We start from the raw sequence: 26,427 nt of genomic DNA on the forward strand, positions 1-26,427 counted from the left end.
TCTATTCATTTCTCTGAAATGTTCTATGAGGAAATGGAGTGCAACGGTGGAATTTTACAGCTATTTAGGAATTGACTTCTCCTTTATCTAAGGCATTATTCTCCTCAGTGGACAGACTAATTTTCTTTCATCTAGATATCAGAAAAATAGATTTCCCATATGAAGCAAAAATGAGCCAAAGAAAATAAGATAAATGTGCCCATGTGAACTAATATCTCTCTAAACTAAGTAATAAGTAGGATCTTGAAATTTAAACAATTGCCAAATGCCTATGAGATAAATAAATTTAAAAATAAACAATTATGAAAAGATGAGAGTTACAATGGCTGCAAGGTAAGCAGTCTTCTTGTAGGTCTGACTTTTGGTATTATCAGATACTTTTGTCTTGATTGAACTTTGTGCCATTTGAACTAAAATTTAATTCAACATTTATTGTGCCTCTACTATGAATAAAGTCCTATGCTAGATGTTTTGGGTGACTCAAAGAAGATACTTAACTTGAAACAGATTGAGATAAGAACAACAATAGAGGTACAGGGCCGGGTCCATGGCTTAGCAGTTGAGTGCGCGTGCTCCGCTGCTGGCGGCCCGGGTTTGGATCCTGGGCGCACACCGACTCACTGCTTCTCCGGCCATGCTGGGGCTGCATCCCACATGCAGAGACTGGAAGGATGTGCAGCTGTGACGTGCAACTATATACTGGGGCTTTGGTGGAAAAATAAATAAATAAATAAAATTATAAAATAATAATAATAATAATAATAGAGGTACAAAAATGTTTTAGAGGGAAAATAGCTAGAGAGTGAGACTAATTCCAAGTGGTAAAAGTTGGGTATGGTTCACAGAGTTGGAATTAGAGCTGGACCATGAGAAATGATCCAGTACTTTGAGTAATAGATATGAGAGTGGGAAAGAGATTTCCAAGCATCAGAACAATTTGAGCATCATAAGGACGACAGGGAAGGCAGGAAAGCATAAAGCCATTTGGAGCAGTGTTCCAAATCCAGATAATGGTTTGGAGATGGAAATCTTGGCACTCAGGAGACCAGTTTTAAGGTCATTTCGGTGATCCAGGGGACTGCTGATGGGAGTCTGAGCTCAGACAGTGGTGGTGGGAGGAGAAATAATGGAGTGCATTTGAAAGACAGTATAGAGATATGTTTGATATTTTAAGGCTTTAGACAAGATGAACTTTTTTAAAAATGAAATTTTCCTTCTTTATAAACATACTTTTGAAAATAATCTAATTTCGAAGAGAAAGAATTCAAATCTCACATAAATTTAAGTAATTGTGGTGAAAATACATGAGTATCCACCTATTTTTTTACCTCTTCCCATAAAAAAGGTGAATCTTTGGAGTGGAAAATATAATGTAAACTCTAGACTGCTGTGAAAAGATAAATAGGAGAGTGCTGAGTTATTTTAAATTCAGATCTTAGTTAAACTGAATCCCAGGGTATGAAAGACCTTGTGGATAGGGTCACAGGCCAATTATTGGTGATTTTGAAAGGCCCTGCAGAATGGGGATAGACAGGATGCAGAGATGGATAACAACTGTTTCAATTGTGAAAAGTGTGTGTGTGTGTGTGTGTTAGATGTGGGTGGAGGTGGGGGATGCATCTTCTAGGAATAGAATAATGAATTTAACAACAATTAATAGAAGAATTCTGGAAGAGAAATTGAAGAGTAGATTTTTGTGTGCATAGAAGTAATGTGTTAAATATTAGGAAACATTAGGAGTTCAAAGAACAAGTTATACTCAACTTGGTACCTTTTTATTTAAATTTTTTCATTATATTAGTTGTATGTGTTCATCAAAGAAAGTTTGAATCACCCAGAAAAGTATAACAAAACAAATAATCTAGATATAAACTTCATTGACATTTGTATATATTTCTTGCTGTTATTTTTGGGACTTCTATGTAATGTATTTAGAGGTCATTTTTAGATTTAATTGTCATTAAATCCAAACATAAGGAAATATCATTTGTTTTAAAAAGATCTTATCAAATGTTATGAGAGGTTCGGGGGATTCGATCGGAGATGTAAAAGGAACTTTCAACTCCAAACAAATGGACTGAAGGTATATTTTATTATATAGAGGATAGTAAAGGCGATAGTCTGCAAACAGATCCGAATAGGTCAAATAGTAAGAGGGAAAAACATCAGCTCGACTAGAAAGGGAAAACATTCACATTGACTGAGATAGCAGCAGATTCGAATAGATCATATAATGAGAGGGAAAAACATTAGATCAACTGGAAAGGGAAAACATCCACATCGACTGAAGGGAAATGACACAAATCAACCGGAAAGAGAAACACCAGGTTGACCAAAAAGAGAACACATCAAATCAATTGTTCACAACAAATCAATTACTTCACAACAAATCAATTACTCACAACATCCATGCCCCACTGCCGGGAGAGTCCTTTCAATCAACACGGCTGGGCGGGGATCACATGTCCTGGGCAAGGTGTCCCTTCCACGGGTGGAACTCTCACTGGCCCTCAGTCTCCAGCAGTTTTTTTTAGCATCAATAATTTTCAGAGTAAGCAGTTACAGAGTTTTTTTCAGGGCAAGCATCCACTGTTCCCATGCACAAATGGTTATCAGTGGCATATGTGCACTGAGCCTCCTGGCTATGGTCCCAGCCCGGCAGTTGTGTATGTGCATTGTTTACCTTGGTTATCATCCCAGCCCGGCAGAGATGGCCAGTCTGCCCCAGGCTGCGACTCCCAAAGGGCCTTGAAATTTTTACACATTGCCACTATCTCTGTGGGAGAAGGGGTAGTTCCCACCACACAGAAAGCAGCTTTTATATTTCTTTTTGTGCTGGTGGCTGTAGGTTAATGGAACGGCCAAACATGGCTGTACTCATGTCAAGACATCAAATGGTTCCTCAAGGCTGATAATGAAAATTAGCAGTCACTTGCCCTATGCTTTCCAGTCCGAGAAGCAACTATTTTCAACTATTTTAGCTATTTCTTTTGGAATTTACTTTTGTATTTACAAATAACAAATTTTTCTGTGATGATATGATTTTTCAGATCTGTTGACTTCCTACTATGGAAGATGAGAATTTGCTGTCCTCCTCCAGCACTCTCCCTCACCCCATCCCCCACTTATATGCTTACCTATATCCATTTTGTTTTCTCTCATATTGTTATGTCACGATTTTTGGTTAAATAAATATTTAGTGTCTTTACTACTATGATAATTATATAAATATTATTTCTAGTCCGACTCTTCAATATTTCCTTTTTTGTAAAACTTTTTGTTTTCAGTGGAGATCTTTTTTACTTGCTCAGTTTTTAATGTGCTTGTTGTTAAGTAAATTGCTTATTAATTCATTCAAACACAAAAGCCAATCCCTCAGTTTCATCATTTTCTTGGTGACATATTTGGGTGATGTACTTTGGTGATGTATTTGGAGCCATCTGACCTCATGCTTCAATCTGGATGAGTTACTCTCTGAGTCTGATGCTCAGCTGGCTTCCTCGAAATTTCTTCCCTTCACAGTCATTCTAAGGATTACCTTCGCCTTTCTCCTGAATCGGATCCCCTTTTTTTAGGATTTCACATTTTCCTATTTGTAAATTTATTCCCTTGTTTTGGTGGAACACATCCTTCCATGGCTTCCTGAGAAATAACTCATGGAAGTATACTTTTTCAGACTTTATTATATGTTTGAAAATGTCCTTAGTTTCCCTTCACTCTTGATTAATAGTTTCCAGGCATAGAAGTCTAGGTAGAGAATATTTTTCCTTCAAAATTTTGAAGGTATTTCTCTTTTTTGGTTTATCTTTCTCTCTTTTTAAATAAAAGCAAATAAAAGTAAGTATGTATGTATGTACACGTATATGTATAGATTCCAAATAATCCTCCTGTTATGAGTCCTACCTGTACCCCTCCTACCTTAGTACGATTTCCAGTTTCTGAGTCTTTCTGGGATTATACAGTGTAAATCAGCTAACATTTTGGTTCCCTCGGCCATATTTTTTTGTTATGTTAAATTGGTTACTTTTTAAATTCAAAATTTTATTTTTATCATCTCTTGTCTGCTGTCTTCTTCTTTCCCATATTCTTTGTTATTTTGGTTTTATGACTCTGAAAATTACTGGCATTGTAGTGGGATTTTGTGAGAGAATGCAGATAAACTCATAAACTCGAGGGTTCAATATATGACTATTTGGTCTCTCTAGAGTTTTTCTCCCACTTAATATTCTACTCTACAAAGGTCCCTATACCATTACACACTCTTGTGTAAACATTAGTTAAATAAACATCAAGTGTTTGTGTAATATTGCATGAAATGAATATGCCATCTTTTTTAACCTTTCTTTTACTGTTACATATTTCAGTATTTTTTTTCTTTATCATCAATGAGCATGTTTCTGTAAAAAATTTTTTCAGTATGTGGAAAATGATGTTAACTAAGAAGGAATTTACTAATGGTAGGCTGCAGGATCCTATATTTGGTCCTGTTCTATTAATATATTTTTAGTGACTTTGATGAAGTAATCTTTCAAAGACCTCTTTTGCCTGTAGGATAAGGTTTAGGACAGATTCAATTTATTTTTCATGATTCCAGAAGGCAGAACTTGCATAAAAGTTTTAAGGAGATAGATTTTAGTTCAATTAAAGGAAAAAATTATTAATATTTAGAGTCATTCAAAACAGAAACAGGGCTGCTTAGTATGGAAGTTTTATATTTGATTAGGTAGTTTGATTTTTTTCATTATTTTCACAGAAGGATGATCAAAATTAAATTTTTGTATTAAATAATTTTTATTTATTTTATAAGTTAACAACTTCCTTGCATGTATATTTGTCTTTTTTCTTAATATACACATTTTGCCTAAATAGTCATCATTAATTTGCCTTAGTTACATGCATAGACTGGCCTAGGAATTACATGGAATTTGTAGATGGCAAAACTTCATTTTTTTAATTTATTTTTTATTTTTTTATTTTTTATTTTTATTTATATATTTATTTTTGTAAGGAAGATCAGCCCTGTGCTAACATCTGCCAATCCTCCTCTTTTTTTTTTTTTTGCTGAGGAAGACTGGCCCTGGGCTAACATCCATGCCCATCTTCCTCCACTTTATATGGGATGCCACCACATCATGGTTTGCCAAGTGGTGCGTTGGTGTGCACCCGGGATCCGAACCAGTGAATCCCGGGCCGCCGCAGCGGAGCGCATAGACTTAACTGCTTGCGCCACCAGGCTGGCCCCCTTCATTTTTTTTTTTTTTAATTATTTATTTTATCTTTTGGTTTTTTATTTTTTTCCCTCCCCAAAGCCTCAGTGCATAGTTGTATATTCTAGTTGTAAGTCCTTCTAGTTCTTCTATGTGAGCCGCCACTGCAGCGTGGCAACTGACAGGTGAGTGATGTGGTTCCATGACGGGAACTGAACCCAGGCCGCCGAAGTGGTAAGAGCGCTGAACTTTAACCACTAGGCCATGAGGGCTGGCTTGAAACTTCATTTGTTTATAAACTATCTGATATTACTCCGAGTATAAAGCTCAAAATTTTGACAATTTGTAAAATCCCTGAAAGAGATGTGATCTTTAGTACTCTCCCTTGTATTGCTACATAGTTTGTCTGGTTTCGCTGACTTACAACCAGCCATTTCAAAATTGAAAATGGAATTAGCACCTCTTGAAAACATTTGCCTGGGCCTTTTCAAAGTGTTCATCTGAATCTAAATACTCATAGCACTTCATCTTGGCTTCTCTTACATCATTTATCCCTGTTGACCTTGTATTTGTAGTGGCTAGAAAGAGCTAAATCTCTCCATTGCAGGATCTATGATTGAGTCCTCTGAATTTCATGAAAACCCTACCCAGAGCTGAATAAATATTTGTGAAATAGATTAAATTAACTATATATTTAAATCCATATTTTGTGGTGATAAAAACACATTATATAAATGTAACAGAGAGAAAATAATATTTTATTAACTGACATCAGAATTCCTGTTGTGAAGGGAACTGCCTTGTTTAGAAAAATATCTTCATAAACTGCTTTGTCAGGTGGCAGGTGATGCCCCCAGGGAAAGCATGAATAAGAAATGAACAGGGATTTCTGGGTGTAGATGAGCAAAAAAAGAGAGGAAGGAGAGGAGGCAGATAAAGGTGTCTGTGTTGCCGGGAGAGGCTGCTAAACCACATGGCAGGAGGCTGCAGTCTCTGAAGGAGGTGGGAAATTTGAGCTTTGGGGTGGTTAATACATGTGGATAATACATGTGGATAATATTCCAGTTGAATTGTTTGTGTTGCTCTGTGCAAACCCTCTTAGTACACATCTCCAGGGGACATGGTTCACTGAACACAGTAATATTGAACCTACTATTGTGAGCCCAAACTTTCATTCAAGGCTGCCACAGAAACACAAACCTTAGTGTGTAGTTTGGAGAAGGAGTAGTCAACGAAATTGGGCTCAGTCCCACATTTGGTTTGGTATAGAGCAGACAGAAGAGAATAGCTACAGGAACCGAGCCATAAAAATCAGAGATTTGGAACTGTCATTGAAAATTAATAGAAGTCATTGGATTTCGCAAAGCACCTGGGGTAAGGGATAGTCTTTCTAATTTTATTTACAATTCAAAGGCAGTGTGAACTTAGATGATACCTTGGCAACATAGGCATGGCTGAGATTATCAAAGACCTGAGTCGTCTTCACCTCCCCAATAACAGGAAACACAATTGTCTGGCAACTGTCTAGAAATTCAGTAAGGGCCAGAAAGTTACCAAATCACATAACCTATGATATCACTGATATTTAAGTGAGTTGCCTCATGATAAAGCTAGCTATCTTAGAAAAAATAAGCACACTATGTGTCAGACACTGTTTAAGGACTTTACATACTTCATATATGGACCTTTTATATATACTAACTCTTCACAACAAGCTTTCAAGTAGATAGGTTGTTATCCTAATTTGACAGGGGAAACTGAGGCATGGAAATGTAGATCAGTTGCCTAAGCCTCCAGAGGCAGTAAATAGCAGGACTAAGATTTGAACCTAGGTAGTCTAGTTCCAGTGGCCATGTTCTTAATAACTATACGTATTCTGCACTACTGTACTTTTTAGCATAGTCAAAAGTCTGAGCCACAAAAGAAGATGAAACCATCTTAAGGTTTTAAATAAAAAGAAAGATAGGTCAGCAAGTGAGAACAGCCTTGCCTAGCTGTTCAGCACTGTTGTTGCTTACCTATGGTAGGAACTGTTGTGAGTTATTTAATGCTCACTCTGATGCCTTTCTTGGAAAAGTTTTGAGAACAAATGAATGTATGGTTGAAACATTTCATGAATGTAGAGAAAGGTCCTGTAGAAATTATAAGATGATGTCTGAATACTACAGATAATTTGAATCTTCAGCTAATGGTCCAGTGGAACTGGATAGTGTCTCAACAAATCTTTGAGTTGAAAGATGGAAACTACAAATAATTCAAGCTTTGAGGGGCGTTTCCTATACCTTGAATGTTTTCTCAGTGATGTACTGAGCTGTAAGAGAAAACAGATGCTGGATTGGGTAACCCCTTGGCCTTAGCCAGACTTAAATTTTTTTGTATTTCTAATTTTCAATTTATTGTTTTAATATGTCATCTGTGCACACTAAATTCATCATGTAAAGACGGCTTAAGATGTTCCTCTTTGTTAGTAATCGCCAGTGTGGCCAAAGGCAAGAGTCAGAGAGGAACTGGCAAGGCAATTAAAGGTCCTGGATCAGAGTCTATAGGAAACTAAATGGTGGCAGTCCATCTATCACCTGCACCATCTGGCAATTTCAGTGCAATTACTCTAGGCTCAAGACACAAACATTAAGTGTTACATGGACAGATTTAAAATGGGTGAGATGGAAGCCTATAGCACTTTGCTGGAATTAATACAACAGCCACCGTGAAGACAGAAAGAGTTCCAGTCTATGTTCAATTCCTGAGAAATAGCAATTTGAGCAGAAGCTCCACAATGCAATATAATAACATTATTTTCCATTTATAGTTCAAAATGTGATGATTGTTTCCCATGAGGGCAGAGATCTTCGTAAAAGGGAGAAGTTATTGTGATAAAGGAAAGACAAGCTAAAAAAGGAAAAACAAGATTATCTAAAAAGAAAACTTAAATTTGTGAAAAAGGAAATACTTGGATTATGTTGTATTATTCATTCTAAAAACTATAATGGGGCCCTGGGGGAGGGGATAAGATGCTGAGGAGGGAAGGAAGAATAACGTGAGAAAACCAGTCTTGGTCTTACTTGAAAAGTGTTCATCCAGCCTGAGATAGATCTGGGTGATGATAATTGACGCTGAAACCCAGGAGATTTCATCCAATTTTACATAACAAGGTTGACAAGTTTTAAAGAATCTTCCAGCAATTTTTTTTTCCTTAAATTTTTATTAGAGACCACTGAAGTACTCTTTGCAAAGTGAAGGCTTAGACATTTCTTCACTATCTCCTCTTGTGTGATTTCTGTGGAAAGAGGCCAGTGCTAGATACCATGGGACTGTGAAAACAAGACTTTGAGTCTGCCCTCAGGGAATTTACAGTTTTATAGGGGAGATGACCTATACTTAAAATAATATTAAAAAGCTAAAAAATGGCAAACATAAAAATGTAGCTCAGATAGAGTGTCATGGGAGCTTAGAGTTGGGAAAGATGACTTGCATCAATGAAGATATGAGAAGGATTTATGGGGAATTCAGGAGAGTGTCCCAAGAAGAGTGAATATAATTGTGTTTGGCTAGAACCTAGGGTATGATATAACATTATTTCTAGTGGTTGAAGTTCAGGATTGCAAAAATGATCCCTTCTCTGTAGTGGACTGAAATTTTTGAGATGGACTGGAGCATGATTTAGTAGCATATGGGCCTGATTTAACTGTTTCATGGGCTCTAGGCAATAGCAGACCACCCCTTACCTTTTGTCTGGCTCAGGGGAATTTAGCCTGGATCCATTCTATGGTGTTGTGTCAGAACTCCGAAGAAAGACTTCTTTCCCAAGTTGAATTCCATTCCATATGAGTCCATGCACAATTTTTATTTATGTATTTGTTTTTACTTAGAGATTTAGTTCTAAATCTAAACTGTCTAAAGATAGAGATTTGCTTTTAAAGAACCCTTGGATGATGCATGCTATAAGAAATTCAATTTATTTTTAATATATTTGTGTTAATTCTGTTGGATAGAAGATTGGTTAAAGGAAAATCTATTAATATTTAATAACACTTGCTTTTTATGACACTACATGCTCATAGGTAATCACAGTGGAAAATCAGAGGGCACCTTAATATGAAGCATTTTAACAAAAGTTAATTTTGAATTCTGCTTTAGGTTTTTACCTTTTAGGTTGTGTTTAAATAATAATTCAGTGCTCAAGAGACCCTCAAATCTTTTGGATATATATACTAAATATAATATAAAAATTCTCTAGTAATTTGTGAAATTAGGGGAAAGAAAGTTAATCAACCCTAGGGCTCCTATCTTAGTGATTGTCCCTAGCAACCTTGATCCAATCTTAGTTTGCAATTATTACAAAAGGTACAGCCTTTTCTCCTCTTAATAGAGAAATAATAGTGAATACCTCCTCCACATGTCTCCTATTCATTGCCTTCTTCCTCTAACAAGTGCCAGATCTACTTCAGACTCTCATTATCTCTTCTCTGGACTATAACAAGAACTATCTAATTGGTCTCACTGCTTCTGTTTCTCTCCCCTGTAATTCAACCCGATTCCTGAGACACTAATCTTGCTAAAGCAAAACATGGGTCATGTCACTTTCTTGCACAAAATCTTTCAATAATTCCCTATTACAACCTGATCTAGGCTCAGATAGCTTGCAGTGATTTGCAAGACCGTCACAATCCAGTTCCTTCATCTATCTTATCTGCTTTAGTCAAAGTTGATAACTTCTCTGTAAACGTTCCCACCTCCACACTTAAGCACGTGCTATCTGGAAAGTCCTCCCTATATTTCTAGTTGCAGAAATCCTCATCATCCTGCAAAGTCTGACCTTAGCAAGTGCTTTCACCCTAACTCTATTATTATGCCTCAGCCCAAGTCAATTCAGCCGAGAGGAAGTGAGTTCTTCTGCATTTGAATTCCCAAACTCTTTGAGCCATCCTTATAGCAGTTACCACACTCTGCCTTGTATTGTAATGATTTATGCGCTTATTTAAGCCCTTCTTATACTGTAAAATACTTGAAGACCAAGATCACATCTCATCATCCTTATATCTCCCACAGTACCTATCCTAGTGCCCTGCACATTGTTGTTGCCTAATAAATTCTGCTGCTTGGAAGATGTATTTAATGCAATAGTGACTTGCCCAAAGGTTATGGTTGCCATACATCTCATTGGGAAAGATTGCGGGCTTCCAATAATTTCTTGGAAGTTACTTGTCCTGAAACTCCTGACTCATTTTAGGCCATATTTCAATGTAAAATATTTTAATTAGAGTTGATAAAACTGGACACAACATGAGAAGAGTGGCAGAAAAGGAAATGCTGCATATTGTACTTGTGAATTTGTTGAGATCAGGATAAGGAAGCAGCATCTGTTCCAGAAATATCTACTAGTTTAAGACCCAAGAAGTCAAACATACCTAACCATTCCGCATATCAGATTCTTTCAGCAGGAGGTGCCAAGAAGAAAAGGAGCAATCTACCATGTGCTAAGCCATCTGTTTCATAAGACCTATTCCTTATTTAGTGCCATCAGGGTTTTCATTTCTTTAAAAAAAAATGATTAGCATCGTCAAAGACCCTAAATAAGAGCATATGATAACATTATCTAATAGCCATCTCAGTTAGCAGCAGTTTCTATTTTTCTCAATGTTGTTTCCCTGTTGAATTATGTCCTTTACAATGTGTGTAGTGTGGAAAGAGCACAATCTGTGAATCAGAAGCCTTGAGTCTGAATCCTAACTCTGCTTCCTACTAACTTATCTAAGGCAATTGCCTACATATGACCTTAAACTTCTTCCCGTGTAAAATGGAAATAATATTTACCTCACAGAATGTGAGCTAAAATGTAAGGCAAGAATCTGCATCTGTTTTGTTTGTTGATGCATCCCAAGCGCCCAGAACATTGTTTAGCACATAGAAGATGCTCATTAAATGCTTGTTGAGTGTGGTAATATTGAAATAAAATTGATACCTATAAAAATGTTTTGAAAACTATTATCCAAATAATAGAATTTTAGGATTAGAAGCATAAGGATCACCTAATTCAGTCACCTTGGTTTGTAGGTGAATAAACTGAGGACCAGAAAGATTGACTTGCACAAGTTGTTATAACCACACAGGTGATCTGGCACAGTGATCTAGGCTTCCTAAATTCTAGTTCAGTTCTATTCTATCAAACCATGCCTTCTTCTCCTTCTTTTTAAAATTGTATAATCAATCCATTACCTTAGTACAGTGTTTTACAGACTTCAGTCTTGTGTACACCACCTTCTCTGTTTTTGCAATATTTATATATGTTATTATTTACTTACTGTTCTTCTTTAGATTGAGTTAAATCATTAAACTTAAATACTGTATCTGTGTCTTGTGTTAAGCAATAATGTCCATGAAATAATTTGTTGCAAATAATGTTTTTCCTATATATATTAAGATAAAAAATGTATACTTAAGTACCACCTAAAATTGTTTTGCCTATCTCCAGTAGTACTTATTTCATATTTTTAGGGAAATATTGCCTAGAAATATCTGTGATGTTTTATGACTCTATATGAATATTTTTCATGGAATAAAATAGCAAAGAAATTTCCAATATAGTCAACTCACAAGGTTTTATATTAGAGAAGTATAGATAACTAAAAATATAAAATAATTAGAAATTCAGCATACGTTTTTCTCCTCTTTGTTCTGTCTCAGTGGGGATGAAGAGTAAGATCATCAAGCTATTGTAGTGGGTAGAAATTCCATAGTTACAAAATTGGATGTGCAAAAGAGGAAATTTATTTCTTTGTAATGTGGGTGATCAAGATTTGGCCACTCTGAAATATATCTCTTTACCTTGATTGTTTTCTCTGAGGGACATTTGACCTCCCCCACTAACTGCCTAAAGAATTTGACATGGTGGCTCCTTCCTGGAACAGATCTTCTATCATGATGGCTGTAAAGATAATGTAGGATAGAGGTTACAATAGGAAAGGCACCAAGCCTCTTTTATCAAAAACTCTGTCTCTCCCTGACCACATTATCTGTAGATGACCCTGAAAAGGATTGTCCTCCTGCCCTCTGAAGTCCCAGGCCACTACCCGCCCCCAACACACTCCTCGCCTTTAGCTGCAATACTTAAGCAAGCAGCTTAGACAGAGTTGCTCATTTCTGAGTTTCTCCCATGTATACATGTTATTAAACTTGGTATTATTTTCTCCTGCTAACCTGTCTTGTTGATTATTTGGCCAGCTGTAAGAACCTTAAGGAAAAGGGCAGAGGGAGATTCTCCCTCTTCCCCCGACAGTAATCATACTTAGTTCTTGAGCTTCCATTTCTACTGTTGGTGGAGAATTTAATCTAGTCACTGAGAAGTCAACATAGACACTTGTGAATTTTGTCTCACCCATTTTATTTTTGATAAATACATCATCAATTAAGAGTCTTTTCTTTTCTCCTCCTCTTTCCTTCTTCCCTGAGGGAATCTAAGTTCATCCCAGGATAGAGTGGGTGGCACAGATGGTGCTCATATCTGAGCCCAGCTTCTCTTCTTTTCTTCCCTCTCTCTTTGCAGCTTCCTTTCTTTTTAGTCCAAAGGGCTTTTTGAAAATATTTTTTTCACGTGTGTAGGGAAACTAGGCTTCTACCTTATTATTCTTTTTTCCACATTCTATAATTTATGGTGTGCACTCTGTGTGCTGTGACCACCAAGCTTTTAGTCTTTTTGGTCTCAAAAAACACTTTTCTTAAGAGCCCACCTCTTGAAACTGAAAACCTTGCCTTTCAAGCCTGTTAGCTCTGTTGTGGGCTTTTTGGAGGTAACAACCTGAACCCTGAAAATTCCTGATCCTAAGTCATTCTTGTGGTAATGTATGTCTCTGAATGAATGGGGACAGGTCACATACAGAGAAGTGGAGGAGAGGGGAGGCACATCAATTGATACTTAAAAGTCTTGTTCCAAAACATTGTGCATACAAATCCTTCATCTATGTATGCACCTTAAACTATTACTTTATTATTTTTTAGGCAGAAATAATTCTAATCCCTAACTTTTTATTTTTTTTCAGTTCTTGTTTTTAAAATCCTTCAACAAATTTGCTGGCTTTCTGTAGGCTCCTCATATTGTATGAGTACCATAGTTATAAAGCAGAATTAACATCTAAACTTGTGTAGCATTTTTAGTTTTGATTAGAAAATCTTTTCTTATAAATACCTCTAATTTTCTTCATAATGCTGTTAAGGAGACAGTATTGTTTACAAAGACAAGGAACTTGAGGCCAGAGAAGTCTAATTATAAAGTAATAAGACAAATTTATTTATTTATTTTTTTGGTGAGGAAGATGGCCCTGAGCTAACATCTGTTGCCAATCCTCCTCTTTTTGCCTGAGGAAGATTGTCCCTGAGCTAACATCTGTGCCAACCTTCCTGTATTTTGTATGTGGGATGCCACCAAAGCATGGCTTGATGAGAGGTGTGTAGGTCCATGCCTGGGATCCGAACCCTTGAACCCCGGGCTGCTGAAGCAGAGCGTGTGAACTTAACCACTACACCATCAGGCCAGCCCCTAAGACAAATTTTTTTTTTTAAAGTGTAACTGAATACATTTCATTTGAAATTTCTTGCCTTAAACATTAAAATTTCATTCATAAATTTAACATATTTGATACTTTTATCTTTCAAATGTCCATGAGGACAGATTTATAACCCAAGTGAACAAAACTTCCTGAGAAATTTAGGAATTCTTATAAACTTAATATTATAAATTTATAGAACATTATCTTAAACATCCTGATATTGTTTATAAACTTGCAAAATTCTCCTATATCCGAGACCTTAAAATCACCACTTAATCTGTCAGATTTTCTCAGATATTGTAAACATTTTAGATAACAAACACAACAGATTATCTTAAAGCGAATATAAAAAACATCAATACTAAGAGTTAGTTGTACTCCGTGCCTTCTGTACTTAATTCTGAAGGTTCCCAGAGTTGTAAAGTCACTTAGTCACATTATAAAGGAGCACATTTTATTAGGTTGAAAAACTTGATATTTCAATATATTTGCTTAGAAGTCAGACATTCTAGGCTGGACTTGAAGACTGTAAATTTCCAGTGTGATTCTACCCAAATTTTAAATGGACACTCTGGAATCATTCTTATAGTCACTATCCATGGGGGCCTGGAAGTCAATACTCTCATCTGAGATTTATTCTTGCAATCCCTTACCCGGTTCTTTAATAGTCTTTTTAATATTTTATCTTCTTTGTCACTTGATTGGGTTCAACTTATAGTTTTACACCTTGATTGGTGTTTCATTCTTTTTCGAGTCAAAGTCTTTTCTTCCAAAGTTTGTTTTTTTCAGTTTTATAATAGTTTTAATTTATTTTGGTTGTTCCTCAGCCACAACTCTATAGTCATTTTAATGACAGTTATTTTCAATGTGCTCTTTAAATGCTTCATCAGATCTGTCAAGTCTATTAATAAATTTTTCAAATGTTCAAACACAATTCTAAACACTCTGTTAGTTCCTTTTTCTTTTCAGCCCTGCAGAACTCTCTCCTGAAGGTCTCTATCCCCTGCAGCAACCTGAATGGCTGTTCTTTGGCCTGGTGCAAGCTGTCATCCTGACATTTTCCTTTGTTGTTCTCCTGTTTCAGGTCCCCTGTTTTCTGGGTTCCCGTTTCCTCCTCTTTCTTCATGTGAATCCTCATTTTACTGAAATATGTGGTCTCATAGCTTCCTGTTGCCTCCATACTTGGATTCTGTGGGAGGAATTGGCTTGTTTCTTGTTATCCAATCTTGCAAGCACTGGCGTGTGAACTTCTTCTAGTCGTTTTGCCAGTTACTATTCCTCTCTTGGCTTTCCCTCTTCCAAAAGTTTACTGACATCCCTTGTCTACTTTGGTCTCCTCTAATGTCATTTTAATGGAATTTCTATTATATTTAAGTGGAAGTTTCTACACTTCATTTTAAATTTCTTCCCTCTCACCATTCCGTTCTTACCACCAACCCCCAAAAAGTGCCCAGCAGAGTAGCTACCATATATTAAGTGAAAGAAGCATAGACGAGGTTGACATTCCTACCTGCTACGGCAGAAAAAACTTCACTAGTTTCTCAAAAAATGTATTACATTATTTAGGAGTAAGTTCAAAAGGAAAGTTTTTTTTTTTTATTTTTAATTCTTATCAAGAGGCTATTATTTGCAAAGTAGTTGTTGTTTTACTTTTGATAAAGGCATTGAAGGAACATTAAAAATCTGAGAACTTTATCAATAGGAATGAAATTTAAGTAGTGGTAATAGATGGTTCCTACTAAGTAACCAAAAACTGACATGGGTTCGTTAGAAAGCCATACGTAGTTCTTGATAAGTTTCTTAATTAGGTAAAAAAGTATGACAATGGCAAACATTAGAATGACTATACCTGAAGCTCTCATATTCTTTATACACTGAGTGATCATATAATTTATTTTCTAAACTGGGGCTATTTTGAAGTGAAAGGGAGGGAGGGGCTATCAACTACACCTAAGCATTAGGTGTAAACCAGAATTGTCCTAAGCAAACTGGGCCACGAGGTCTCCTTATTGATACTATAGATTGGATGGAGAAAGACCCAGACCTACACCTTACAGAGGAGAAAGTTGGGGTAAGGTTCTGGGGCATATCTAGGATATTGATGGGTCTGTAATGTAAGTAAGGTTCAGGACTGCTATTTTAATAAATAAAATAGACTACTATATATTGAGTCTGTTTGAAGGGAAATATATTCAATGAGTAAATTAGAGTAACAGTTTTTTGAAGTTTAAGATTGGTCATCCACCAGAATAGAGTTTAAACTTATTGGAAATAAAAGATTTCCCCCTACTTAAAGTGGTTAATCAGTTGTGTCATAATGAGAAGTATTACCATATTCTAGCTAGGGAGCCTTCTGCAAAGTGCCTTCACTAAGAAGTAAAACAAAACAAAACAAAAAACCCAACCCCCCGAAAGAACAAAAACAAAAACTTCAATGCAAAATGTAATGTGCCTCTTCTTTCCTGTATTTTCAAAATAGTTCATTGCACCATTCATAGGTACTACCTTCAATTGTAACCAAATAGCATCCTTTTTGATAAAACAAAATGTTTCTCTGTACACTTTGACTTATGTCAATATAATTAAATAGACAATGTCCTGTCAATATAAATGACAGAAAATATCAGGCAAACTTAGAAGCATTTTCTTCATAATTAGACATTAGCAAAATTACTGATTTTTTTTGTAGTTTCTATTCTATTTTAGCCATTTGGGTGATGCTGAGTTGTGCTGCCTCATTTGAATTGTTTCATCTTGTTCCTGAAGTAATTTTTTATTAGTTTTAATTTAGATAGAACATTCTGCCAAATATATATCTATGTGTGTGTGTATACACACACATGCATAGATGCACGCACACACACACACACACACTCTTATATCCAGGGACAACAAATGTAAAAAAATTAATGAAGAACATACTTCAGAAAAGCTTGCATTTATTTCTTAATATTTTAAAAATAAACAATTGTCCCAAATTTGCAGATAGTTTAAAATTTTTTTCAATTTTGCTTTTTGATGACTTTACTCAAAGTAGTGATTATACTAGTAATTATTCTAATAGGTCTCTTGAAACTTTGTGTTTTCTGTACATTTTTCACGATGCCATTTTCACTTGAAATAATTGGGTTAGATTAAGAAATGTCAATAAATTCTTTTTAGTCCATGAAGTCTCATGTCTAGCTGGATAGTTATTATATAAAATTAATTACATGGTGAAAATATTGAATTATAATTTATTCACATAAAAACTGCTGAAGAATGAGAGCTATTACATTGATGCTTAGAATATTGACAGGCCTAAACAGACAAAGAAAAATATTTGAAATATTATTGTATCTTGGTGAAATTTTTGGTCAGTCGTGTTTTTGATGCAGAAAATATTATTAAAAATCAATTATCACTTAACTATAAAGACAATAATATCACCCATTGTATATCAAATCATGATTCTAATGAAGATTTGTGCCCTTTTGTTTAAAAGGCTGCCGAAAATCATGTAACTTTTAATTGCTGAAACAATTGCTTTTGTTCCTGTTAACAAAGGATTTTGAATCCTTTTGTTTTAAAATAGCCAAGAGTTTTCATGGGGGTTTAAATATGTCTGTCATACTGGCAAAATTTATATACCCTTTTTGTACCTTAAAATAACCAACATATACTAAATCCTATTGTAATGATGTGGAATAATACATTCAGAGAATAAATTTAACAAGTGCACTGATCTACTTGTGATATTGTTTTCATGATTGTGTTTATATTTTCTTCATTACAGTATAACTTGGGTGTGCCTACCATTAAGATTTACATATAGCATAGCTGTAGGAATAATTTGGTAATGCACTGGTAATAGAACACAGATAAACTTAGCATCTGTGAAATTGCATCTACTCTAATTTCATTGAGACTTGGTACTAAAGCAAATCATATGTGCTAGAGATTGCAATAGAAAAAAAATGGAAACAAGTTAGGTGTTCATTAATAGATTGCTGGTAAAGTAAATTCTGAGGTGCTCACTTGGAAAAAAGCTCTCAAATCATATTGATAAATGATAAAGAACAAGTTGCAGAACTCACATTTGTTTAAATTTGCTTAAAATATATACACATATATAAGCTTATACATGTATAGGAAATTTCTGGAAAGAGATATGTGGATTGAAGGAGAGGTTAGAGGAAGGAAAGGAGGCTTTCTTTTAATGTTATATCTTTCTGTATGACTTGCTTTTAAAAAAGTCATGAACAGCATTACCATTATTGTTTTAAAACTAATTAAAAACAAAAGACTCTTGCAAAGATATGAAGGGACATTTTATAAAATTAATACAAATTACCAATATACCTACAGAAAAACAGATGCCAGTATCTTAACATTAGCCAGATTTTTAAAAAGTCTTGCCAAAGATGAATTTTGTTTCAAAAACAATTTTGGTTGATTGATAATGAGGTCATATTGATTTCAAATTATAGCATAGTCATGGACATAGCCACAATCAATATTATTAAAACTCTCTTGAGCGCCAGTACAAAACACATTGGCTAGGTCATCTGGATTTCACTACTGATTCTGGGGCTAAAAATCATAGAGTGAATATCACAGGGTTATAAATCAAGAGAAGCCATATTATCATCTGTGGAAACATGTCTTGTCTCTACTTGATTCACCAAAATTCTGCAATACTGAATCTTATCTACATTTGTTGTACAGAGCCTCCTACCAAAACTTGTCATAGTCCACATTTTTAAAGAAGTAAGTTGTCTACAATTGGATCAAAACATGAAGCATTTATGTGTAGCTTCCTCTGAGTGCTGTATATGGTATAGTCTTGTTGGTTTTTCTTGGCTTCCCAGCAATCTTTATCAAATCCACTACAGGCTATAAGACCTGTGGTTTCACAGGGCAAGCAGAGCACGTTTTCGTCTGTACAATTTATGGATAACTCTCCCAGAAGGCAGTGAGAGAAAGGAGTTCTATACTCCCTGTTAGCATCTTCAGCACTCGATCTAACTGTTTGAACAATTAGACTTGGAGTAACAGAACACATGGAAGAGAAAACAGTAACTTTCAACTATGAGATCTATATCTAAATAGTTATTGATAATGAAGAAAGCCTCAATTATAAATGATCAACAATGCTGGATTCTTGATTAGAAATACAACCACCCATTTCAAACTAGTGGTTCTAGGCCAAATTCAGCCTGCAGATATATACATTTGGCTGGATAATGTTTTTAAAACCTTAAACTTGAATGCTTTTTTAGGCCAATTATGTACACTGTAGCTCCTCATAGGCAGTACCACTTCCTAAGTTTTTATATCTACCCCTTCCCATTTACAGCTATATGCCTGTCTCCTGAAGGAATTTGAGAATGCTATAAGCTTTGAACTTGCTTTATTTCTTATCATTTAATAGTATTAAATTACAATTAAAAAGCAATGAAGGAGAGATATAGAGATCATAGGGAAGTAATCTTCCTAATCCTGATGCAGTATGGATGGAGATTTGCAGACTTTCTAGATCTGGCCTTTGCTTACTGAGCTTTCTGAGCTTCCAAAGAGTTCATTAATCATGTAAATATCAAATGACTACAGAATTAAGACCTGGAAAGGGAGAATACATATGTTAAGAAATACTAGGTGTGTCTTATCACACAGATGCATCATCATCAGAAATAAATTCTTGTTGTGAGTTACAGGATATTCAGAAATAATTCTGGCATTAACTGAAATGGCTGTGGCCTACCTACCCTTACTTCTACCAAAGTTAAACTGTCAAGATTTCTGATAAAAGAGGTTTTTAAGCTTTGAGGGTGAGGGATTTCATTCTCTGAAATTCATTTTATTACAAGCAATCATGAGAAGTCTGGGAGGAGGGTTATCAAATCAGGGGCTCTGCATTTAGTTTTTCCACTTGCCACATTTCAATTGAGAATTTTCAGTAATTGTGCCATATAGTCTACAGTGTTCTGAGCGTTAAAGAAAATTCAAACGTTATTCTTTTTAAATTCAGGATTCTACAGCTATTGATTTACTAATGTTGACAGGGATCTACTGATCTAATTCTTCCAGGATATGGTGCAGCTTGGCTGACCCAGTTTTGGGGATGGGAGGATCAATGAGTTCCCTAAACCAAAACTTCTGAGGAAAGGGCTTTTGGAGGAATCAGTAGGTATCCTAGTTATACAGTTGCTATTAATGACTGAGTTCTTTGTTTCTGGTTTTGTTAACAAAGTGAGACAGAGAAACGGACAGATTATTCTGTTGATTGAATTTCCTGGAGACACAATGCAGGAAGCTGGGATAGGTAGTGGCTAAGTGGGTGGGCTCTGTATTTAGAGGACCAGGGATTGAAGCCTGGTTCCTTCATATACAACTGACTTGGACCTGATCTTACCCATCTCTCTCTCAAAGATGATCAGTTGATTCTAGGGAGGCAGTAAGAAGAGGGCCATGTGGGATCTGGCATTAGACTGCTGGTTTAAATTATGCCCCTGTATCTCCAAGTTGTGTGATCTCAGGCAAGGTATCCAACCTCTCAAAGTTTTAGTTTTGTCATCTATAAGTGGAGTTAATTATAGCAAGCTTCAATTTATTTTAGTGAAAATTAAATGAGACAGTGGCAGGAACATGATAAATGTTCAATAAATGATTCTCTTCCTCCTTTTCCTCCTCCTCTCACTCCACCTCCTTCTCTTCCTTTTTAGTAGTAGTAGTGACAATAGTGTTTTAAAGGTTAATGACATAATGTTGCTGGTGAGAGTAGAATTAGACGTAGGGAAAAATTATCCTGGAAGACTCACATTTCATCCGGAAGAACATTTGGATTCAGGGAGCATACTTGAAGAGGGAAGAGAGAGAAGCAAAGAAGATGGAGCTGTTGGATGTCAGGAGTGTTATTTGGCCAGATCAATCACATCCCTAATGGGATAGGCACTGATATAATGTTTGGAAAGAAGAAGAAATCAGCTATGAACTTCAGATGATTAAAATATTAGAATTTGAGACTAGTCTCATATTTTGGTTACTTTTCTCTAGAAGGTCTCTAGAGTATTGGGGATGACGTTTTAAAGTTTGTGAAAGAATTGCTTCCTTGATATACAGGGTTCCTTTTTGAAAAACTGGACTGAATAGTTATTATTGATCTATGTTCCTATGTAACAAACATAGAACAATAAAGGGGGCCTTCTTTTTCATGAACTGATTTTCTACCCACCCCCAGCTATCCCATCAGCATTGGCCAAGTTTCCATGAATTCCTTGAGGGACCTGGTGCCTGGAAGATGCCCAGTAAGTGTCTTTTGAATTGAATCACTTGCAACATTGGCATGTTCTTTTTTGTAAGAACTTTACTTCCAATTTCTTCTATAGTTTCCACCTCCTCTAAAACAAGGTCAGACACAAGTGTTTTTCTTGAATTCACACAATCACACTAGATAGCAATTTCTCTTTGGTTCTATTTTGTACTTGAAACCAATTATAGGGCAGAGTTATCTAGCCCATTAACAAAATTGTGACCCATACTTGCCAAATCTAGTAGATTCCACAATGATAGATTTTTTTTTGCTGTGCGTACAGTTACAAATGAAGGTATATGAAAAAATATTTGCATCTAGTTGACATTATCTATCTAAGAATGAATTTAATAACGATATCAGAGAAAATGACTATTGGTAAGGATCAGTATTTCTTTAAAATAACTAGAATTTTCTGAATATGGCTAGTTCTTTTCACCAAAGCCAATCCATTTGACAAAAAATGTGAAGCTATCCTTAAACTATAATTCTGGTATATTGATTTCCTTAACAATTTCACTCCCTTTTAGCAAAATCATAGGCCTGTATTTGGCATTTCTTATCTACGTTTTGTGTCACAAAGTTGACAACCTATTTGTCTATTCTTTCAAACCTACCTTTTAGAGATCCACTGAACACATTTCCTTTGTGGGAAATTCTGAAATGAATCACTTCTCTCCCTATCATTTTTGTTTTAAGCAGAACAATAGTTAGTTGACATCTAAACTTGCACCATTTGGGGGCCAGCCTGGTGGCACAAGCGGTTAAGTGCGCACGCTCCGCTGTGGCGGCCTGGGGTTTACCAGTTCAGATCCTGGGCGCGCACCGATGCACTACTTGTCAAGCCATGATGTGGCGGCGTCCCACATAGAGTAGAGGAAGATGGGCATGGATGTTAGCCCAGGGCCAGTCTTCCTCAGCAAAAAACAAAAAAAGGGGAAGATTGGCAGATGTTAGCTTAGGGCCGATCTTCCTCACACACAAAAAATAAATAAATAAACTTGCACCATAACTTCTTAATCCCTTCAATATTTTATAGTCTTTTAATATACGCTTTTGCCTATCATTAAAAGTCTTAATCATTCAAAAATTTCTAGTCGTGTACCTATCCCTTAATTTGCTCTTTCTACTATCTATCCATTCCTGGAGGCAGTGTGGAAGTACCAGCACATAGCACACTGTTCAGAAAAGTCAGTGATTAATGTACAGCACAGTGATTATAGTTAACAACATATATTGTATAATTGGAAGTAGCTAAGAGAGTAGATCTTAAAAGTTCTTGTCACAAAAAAAAAATTTGTAACTGTTAGTGGTGATGGATGTTAACCAAACTTATTGTGGTAATTATGTCACAATATATACATACAGGAATACCTCAGGGATATTGCAAGTTCAGTTCCAGACCAATGCAGTAAAGCGAATATCACAATAAAGAGAGTCACACAAACTTCTGAGTTTCCCAGTGCATATAAAAGTTATATTTACACTATACTGTGGTATATTAACTGTGTAACAGCATTATGTCTAAAAAACCAATGTACATACCTTAATTAAAAAATACTTTATTGCTAAAAATGCTAACCATTATCTGAGCCTTCAGCAAGTCATAATCTTTTTGCTGGTGGCAGGTCTTGTCTCAACGTTTATGGCTGCTGACTGATCAGGGTGGTGGTTGCTGAAGGTTGGGGTGGCTGTGGCAATTTTTTAAAATAAGACAGCAGTGAAGTTTGCTGCATCAATTGGCTTTTCCTTTCACGACCGATTTCTCTGTAGTGTGCAGTGCTGTTTGATAGCATTTTACCCGCAGTAGAACTTCTTTCAAAATTGGAGTCAGCCCTCTTAAACTCTGCCACTGCAATATTAACTAAGTTTATGTAATATTTTAAATCCTTTGTTGTCATTTCAACAGTCTTCACAGCATCTTCACCAGGAGTAGATTCCATCTCAAGAAACCACTTTCTTTGTTCATCAGTAAGAAACAACCACTCATCTATTAAAGTTTTTATCATGAGACTGCAGTAATTCAGTCACATCTTCAGGCTCCACTTCTAATTCTAGTTTTCTTGCTACTTCTACCACATCTGCATTTACTTCCTCCTCTGAAGTCTTGAACCCCTCAAAGTCATCCATGAGGATTGGAATCAACTTCTTCCAAACTCCTGTTAATGTTGGCATTTTGACCTTTTTCCACGAATCATGAATGTTCTTAATGGCATCTAGAATGGTGAATCCTTTCCAGAAAGTTTTCAATTTCCTTTGCCTCAGTCCATCTGAGGAATCACTATCAATGGCAGCTATAGCCTTATGAAATGTATTTCTTAAATAATAAGACCTAAAAGTCGAAATTACTCCTTGACCCATGGGCTGCAGAATGGATGTTGTGTTTGCAGGCATGAAAATAACATTTATCTCCTTGTACAACTCCATCAGAGCTCTTGGGTGACCAAGTGCATTGTCAATAAGCAGTAATATTTTGAAAGAAATCTTTTTTCTAAACAGTAAGTCTCAACAGTGGGCTTAAAATATTCAGTACACCATGTTGTAAACAGATATGCTGTCATCCGGGCTTTGTTGTTCCGTTTATAGAGCACAGGCAAAGTAGATTTAGCATAAATCTTAAAGGCCCTAGGATTTTCAGAATGGTAAATGAGCGTTGGCTTCAACTTCAGGTCACCAGCTGCGTTAGCCCCTAACAAGAGAGTCAGCCTGTCCTTTGAAGCTTTGAAGCCAGGCATTGATTTCTCCTCTCTAGCTATGCAAGTCCTAGATGGCATCTTCTTCCAATATAAGGCTGTTTTGTCTACATTGAAAATATGTTGTTTAGTGTAGCCACTTTTATTATCTTAGCTAGAGCTTCTGGATAACTTGCTGCAGCTTCTATAACAGCACTTGCTACTTCACCCTGCACTTTTATGTTATGGAGATGGCTTCTTTCCTTAAACCTCATGAACCAACCTCTGCTAGCTTCAAACTTTTCTTCTGCAGCTTTCACCTCTTTCAGCCTTCACAGAATTGAAGAGAGTTAGGGCCTTGCTCTGGATTAGGCTTTGGCTTAAGGAAATGTTGTGGCTGTTTTGATCTTCTGTCCAGACCACTAAAACTTTCTCTGTATCAGCATTAAGACTGTTTCACTTTCTTATCATTTGTGTGTTCACTGGAGTAGCACTTTTAATTTCCCTCAAGAACTTTTCCTTTTCATTCACAGCTTGGCTAATTTTGGTTTGGTGCAAGAGGCCTAGCTTTCAGCCCGTCTTGGCTTTCAACATGCCTTCCTCACTAAGCTTAATTGTTTCTGGTTTTTGATTTAAAGTGAGAGATATACGACTCCTCCTTTCACTTGAGCTCTTAGAGGCCATTGTAGGGTTATTAATTGGCCTAATTTCAATATTGTTGTTGCTCAGAGAATAGGGAGGTCCAAGGAGAGGGAGACAGACGGAGGAATGGCTGGTCTGTGGAGCAGTCGGAACACACACAACATTTATTGATTAAGTACACCGTCTAATATGGGCATGGTTTGTGGTGCCCCAAAACAATTATAGTAGTAATATCAAAGATCACTGATCACAGATCCCCATAACAAATATAATAATAATGACAAAGTTTGGAATATTGTGAGAATTACCAAAATGTGACACAGAGACACCAAGTGAGCAAATGCTGTTGGAAAAATGGTGCGTATAGACTTGCTTGATGCAGTGTTGCTACAAACCTTCAATTTATAAAGAATGCAATATCTGCAAAGTGCAATAAAGCAAAGCACAATAAAACAAGATATGCATGTATGTAAAATCATTATATTGTACACCTAAAACTAATACAATGTTATATATCAATTATATCTCAATAAAAAAAGAAAAAAACTTTGAGTTTAGCTCTAATTTAGAATAATTTCAACAGTGTGAAGATACAGTAAGTGTCTAATAGCTTTTGTTTTTAAATGATTCTTTCAGCAGTTCCACAGTATGAAGAAAAGACGCAGCGTAAAAAAAGAAAAGGAAAGAAAAAAAAAAACCTAGTGATTTTCCTGCTTAAGGAGAGCAGCAGAGGAGAGAAAGGAGCTCTCTCATGTTATAGGCTCCAGGAAATAATGCCACTACATATCAAGTATTTACTTTTTGCTCTGTTCTATTGTAAGTTATTTGCAATGATTATCTCATGTAATCCTAACAACTAACAAAAAAAACATTTTGAGGTAATTACTTTCTCATTTTATAAATGAGGAAACTATGTCTCCAAAGGTAAGTTGCCGAAGGATGCACAGCTAATAAGTGAAGGAACTGTAATTTAAATCCAATCTGTCTGACTCCAAAGACTATATTTTAATGGCTACATTGCATTGCTTTTCTCCAAGGACACTAAATCTCCACGATCCCCACTCTTGCGTGCTTTATCACCTTGCTGCTCAAAGTATTGGCCACAGCGGCGTTACTGTTATGATTTGGGAGCTTGTTAGAAATGCACACTCTCAGGCCCTACTCTTAACCTACTGAATCAGAATCTTCTTTTTAACAAGATCTCCAGGAGCTTTGCACAATAAAGCTTGAGCTTCTAAGGCCATCTACACTTTATTTTACTCTTTAATCCTGCTATTACAGGCTCAGCTTCTAACAGGTTTAGTTGTACTTCTATGTTTCACCCATTCCACATTCATGCCTCTGTGTCTTTGTGCCTTCCTGCAGCATGGAATGTCCTCTTCCCCTCACTATCTCTGTCTAACCAAAGCCAGTACATTCCCCAGGATTTTGATTTATTCAAATATAACTTTTTTATTTTTGTATTCTGATCAATTAGAATGAATAATTTTTTCTTCTGGATTCCCACAGTCCTTAGCATATATTTCCACTCTAGTCTGTGATTGCCTCACCTTGGAGAAGGACGGTCACATCTGTCTTCACACCCCTACGTGCCTAACAAAATGCTTTCTTTGCCATTGCAAGTGCTCAGCAAATGTTCATTGGCTAAATAAATAGATGGTATGAAGAGTTCATCTTTCCATGCTTTCTTGCAGCTTTCTGTTTTAATGTCTTCTTTGATCTAAAGGTTATTTAGAAGCATGAATCTTAATTTCCAACTAAACTAATAACCTTTTAATTATTTCCATTTTTATTGAGTGATAAATATATATATAGACTCTATTGTTAGAAAACTTATACATGATAGATTTTTATAAATGGACATAATAAAAGAAGAAAAATGTATTTGAGAGGTGAGAAGTTTTATATACATTTGTGAAATTTAGTTTATTTTTATATTCAATTCTTCCAATGTCATTATATTTATTACAAAATCTGTCCAATTCTGAAAGAAGTATGTTAATTATTGTATATACATTATAATTATATATGAATTATCTAGCAAACAATATATAGATTTTCAAGGCTTCAAA

The 26,427-nt window shown here is 35.8% G+C and overlaps 1 long non-coding RNA gene across 1 annotated transcript in view; it reads left to right on the forward strand.

The window, feature by feature from the left end:
• The window catches only part of LOC147915186 (uncharacterized), a 122,099-nt gene that overhangs the window by 59,267 nt on the left and 36,405 nt on the right, over positions 1-26,427 (forward strand). Inside the window, exon 3 of the long non-coding RNA XR_015554492.1 lies at positions 20,970-21,036. This is a non-coding gene — a long non-coding RNA (uncharacterized LOC147915186). The remainder of the gene's footprint in view (positions 1-20,969; positions 21,037-26,427) is intronic.

Source organism: Ceratotherium simum, chromosome 15, assembly GCF_057802395.1.
Source record: "Ceratotherium simum simum isolate JZ-2026a chromosome 15, ASM5780239v1, whole genome shotgun sequence".
NCBI classification, from domain to species: Eukaryota; Metazoa; Chordata; class Mammalia; order Perissodactyla; family Rhinocerotidae; genus Ceratotherium; species Ceratotherium simum.